At 44.8% G+C, this 4,287-nt stretch overlaps 1 protein-coding gene across 1 annotated transcript in view; it reads left to right on the forward strand.

Annotated features, from left to right (window-relative positions):
• The window catches only part of MXI1 (MAX interactor 1, dimerization protein), an 80,945-nt gene that overhangs the window by 699 nt on the left and 75,959 nt on the right, over nucleotides 1-4,287 (forward strand). The window lies entirely within an intron of this gene.

Here is a 4,287-nt window from a genome sequence, read left to right on the forward strand (position 1 = left end):
GATTTACACTAATGAAATTATTTTCTTCATCAGCCATTTCTCAAGCTCTGAGCCCTGTGGCAGGAAAACTTCTGGAAACCCAAAGAGGACTTTTTCTTTTGTTACCCGGTCTGTTCGTAGGTCCATCCTGATATTAAACACACATGGACAGAATGCTGTCTGCTGAAACCAGAGTCTTTTATTGCACTGTTATTTCACTCACTGAGGGGGATGGAGAACGATGGTGGGATGGGGGCTGGCTAATGGAGACAGATGGCCCATGCAATTACCACTTGAAAAACAGGTTTGTCCTTCAAAAAATGACAACAGCAGTGGACTCCAGCAACAGGTGAAATTTGAAAAAGGATTAGGGAAGGATTACTTAAGAGAAAGGGAACAGGTGTATCCAGGGTTCTCCAGGCTGGGCTGGGAGGGGGGCTTCGGCTTTTGAATGCCCTCAAAATAGCCCCTTTGCGTTTCAGTTATGTTTGTACCCATGGACATTGGCAATGGCCAGTGATGGTGAGTTTGTGGCCATTTTACAGAAGGGCAAAAGGTAGAATGAGCACAGAAGTTTTCTTCCTTTTTTTGTTTGTTTGTTTGTTTGACTCACATTTAGCTTAAAAACATGATGTTTCTTTCTTTATTTGCTTATTTATTTGAATTTATTGGGGTGGCATTGGTTAATACACAACTCAAAGTGAGAAGGTATGTGTGCTTTAGCAAAACAGAAGAATATATGTACCTGAAAAGAAGGCAGAATATCTCCTCTTCACCCTGCAGGACCCCAATGTTCAACTTCAGGACCCTGGGAATAGGTAGAAAAGGAATCTTAATTCTCTGGGGGGAGAGAGTGGCTATGGAGTCAAGGCCAGAATTTTTACAAGTAAGTTGAACATAGAGTATTATGACTGGAAGTGACCATTTGGCCTTTATCCATCTTACAAATGAAGAAACAGTCCCAAGAGGGGCCAAGACCTGCCTACATCATGAGCAGTTGGTGACAAAGTCACAACTGGAGTTCAGAGAGTTGGGGCCCTATAGTGCAATCGAAGCCATGTTTTTATGCTGTGAGTAATCCTATCTTACCAGGCTTGGTCAAGCGCTCCAAGCCAGGAAGGTGAGAACAAGAGGGTCTGAGCCCATGTTCCATCCAGCAGAGGGACTCCTTGGGGAGCTCCAGTTGCTCTTTTGCTGCCAAGCTTTGGGGGAGGAAGAGCTGCAGGGGGCATCTGGGAAAGGTAGTCCAATGAAATAATAATAACAGCTGCTTATTAAAAATTTTAGCATAAGTATATCCCCACTGTTGCATGGGTTATACTTATCCTAAAACATTAGTTGTTGTTTATCTGAAACGCATATTAAACTGGGCACCCTGTACTTTCATTTGATAAGTCTGGTCCTCCTATCCTCAGGTTGTCACGCGCAGATGCAAGCTGAGAACCTCTGTCCTAGGTGACGGCAAGCCTTCCTTCCACAGGCACTCACGGTTGCTCTCAGCTTCACCACTTCCGGCCCCAGCAGCAAATTGTGTGTGTGTGTGTGTGTGTGTGTGTGTGTGTGTGTGTGTGTGTGTGTGTGTGTGTGTTAGCTTGCTTGCTGAATCTAGTAGCTTGGAAACACAGGGCTAGAATTAGTATCTTACAAAATTGTAAAATACCTGTCCTAACTTTCTCCTCTGCAATCTCTAAAGCAGACCAGGAATGACCAGAATTGAACCTGGGACCCTTCAGTCCGCAGGCTGACACTCTATCCACTGAGCCAAACCGGCCAATATATGTGTGTTTGTGGGATCTTTTGTGGGACTGTGTCTGGCGTTTAACTCGGCAGCAGAGCTAATTGTATACAGGGGAGGACAAATCATGAGAGGTTAGCTAAGCGCCACTGGGAGACTGGTGATGTCTGGTAATAACACTGAAGTTGCTGCCTGCTCCCTGGTTTGGTCCTGTGCTGAGTTCCTAGCAGGTAAGCTATGGAGAGTTGGGCACTCCAGAGATGCCATGGATACCCTGGAACAACCACAGCCTAGGAAGGGAGAATCTAAGTTCCTTTACTGGAGACATTTTCATTCTACACTCTGATGAGGATGTGGAACAAGGGCCCTTGTCGTGCACATAACCCCAGTTAGCCACAGCATCAGTGTACACCCACAGGGCATGTGGCTGGACAGGACCAAAGGAAGGTAAGTGGCTCCAAACAGGAAGAAGGACCTTCGGCTCTGCCCGGCTGGGACCAGGGAGCATCACCTGCTAGCTGTGCCATCTGGGGGAAGGCATTTTCCCCCTCAGCCTCCATTTTCCATCTGTAAAATGGGGGTGATGATAATACCTTATGGAGTGTGAGGATAAAATAAAATTGTGCTTGGAAAACAGGTCTGGAATATTATAAGCACTTTATGAATAGCAGCTCTTATACTGAACAGTATCTCTAAGACAACCTGGGACCACATTACACATATATACAGGGATGGGCAAAAGTCGGTTTATGGTTGTAAGACAAATAAATAATACAATAATTAATAAATAATAATAATACAAGAATAAACTGTTTCTCGTTTGCCCACCCCTATATAATGCGCCTGAAAGTGTTCACGTTCAAAGGATATAAAATTAAATGAACAAGATGTTCCTTAACATTCGCTCAGCCAGAGGATTGATAGAGCCCAGCTCTGCCACAGCTTTGAAACATGGACAGGAAATGAAGAAGAATTTCCCAATTCTAGCCTCTGTGTCTGGGATTTTTTTTTTTTTTTACTCAATTCTACTTTAATGCAATTAAGTATCAAAAGTCTAAGGCAGATTCTTGCAACTGTATGCCAACATGTTATTCACATGTGCCTGCCTGTCTGGGGTGGGTGTTTAGGGTGTAGTTATATGAAAATAGCCTCTGATTACGTTTCTGACTTTTCCAGGTAGGTTATAATTTCAGACGGTTGTTTTGACGTGACTCCTTGGCAGGCCACACATATCCGTGAGATCATCGGGACGATGTCAATTAGAATGACATATGACATTTTAAAAAATTTAACTATTCCGGTACATAATGTGGTATGTCTTACTACTGTGGAAACCTGCAAAGGGTCAGTCTTATGCAAACAAAATTAATTTCCAGTGTAGGCAAGAAGACAGGGAAATATGAAGGCAAACCCTTCCTCGCTCTTATTTTTGTATCCTCACCCAATGATATGTTTATTTTTTAAATCCTCATTGGAGGATATTTTTCCACTGATTTTTAGAGAAAATGGAAGAGAGAGGGAAAGACAGAGAGAAATATTGATGTGAGAGAAACACATTGATTGGTTCCCTCTGCATGTGCCCCAACCAGAGCCCAGGAAGGGGAGAAGCCTGCAACCAAGGTACATGCCCTTGACTAGAACTGAACCTGCCCTTGACCAGAATTGAACCCGGGAACTCTTTGGTCTACAGGCTGACACTCTATCTGCTGATCCAACCCAGTTAGGGCTGTTTATTGATTTAGTGAGAGGAGGGGGGGAGGGAGAGAGAGAGAGAGAGGGAGGGAGGGAGAGAAACATCGAGGGGAAAGAAAAGCGTTCATCAGTTGCCTCCCAGTGGAACCCCCAGCATAGGTATGTGACCTGACCAGTAATCGAACCTGCAACTTTTTGATGCACGGGACAACGCTCAACCAGTTGAGCTCCCCGGCCAGGGCCACACTCTCTTTTATGGCTATTTCTGTGATGAATAAGAGAGTGTAACAGTCCCTTTGGATGAATCCTATTACTCTGTCTTCAACTTGGCGTTTAATTTCATTTTCTGAAAGACAGAGGAGTAAAGGGGACTGTCTTTGAGTGCATGTATGTGCTCACACGCATATCTGCATGCAGAAGACTGGTCCTATGTCTACATGTATACCTGGGTCAGAAATAAGTCCCATGAGAATGTGGGTTTGGGCTCTTTGCTCACTGCTCTGTCCCTAAACCTAAAACAAGTCTGACACATGTAAAATATGTCTTCTGACTAGCGGAATTAATCTGTATGTTGAATATCTGTTCATGTGTGTTATCTATGATAAATGTACCCACTTTGTTGCTCATCAACCTTTCACCGATGAGAACTGAGCTCTGGGTTAGGAAAGGGAGAGGGCAACTTCCAGGGCTCAGGCAGGAGACATGGAAACAGAGAAAGGGAAAATAGACTTCAGGGAGGGGAGGATGGGGGTGGGCAGGTGTCCAGGCAGAAGGTCAGAGACTAACCTGTAGATTTCGTATGACCCCAATGTGGGGGCTGCCTCCAAGGTTATTGACCCACTGGTTCACAGACTGGGGTCCTAGGCGCCACCCCCCCACCC

This window comes from Myotis davidii, unplaced genomic scaffold (assembly GCF_000327345.1).
Source record: "Myotis davidii unplaced genomic scaffold, ASM32734v1 scaffold107, whole genome shotgun sequence".
Lineage (NCBI taxonomy): Eukaryota > Metazoa > Chordata > Mammalia > Chiroptera > Vespertilionidae > Myotis > Myotis davidii.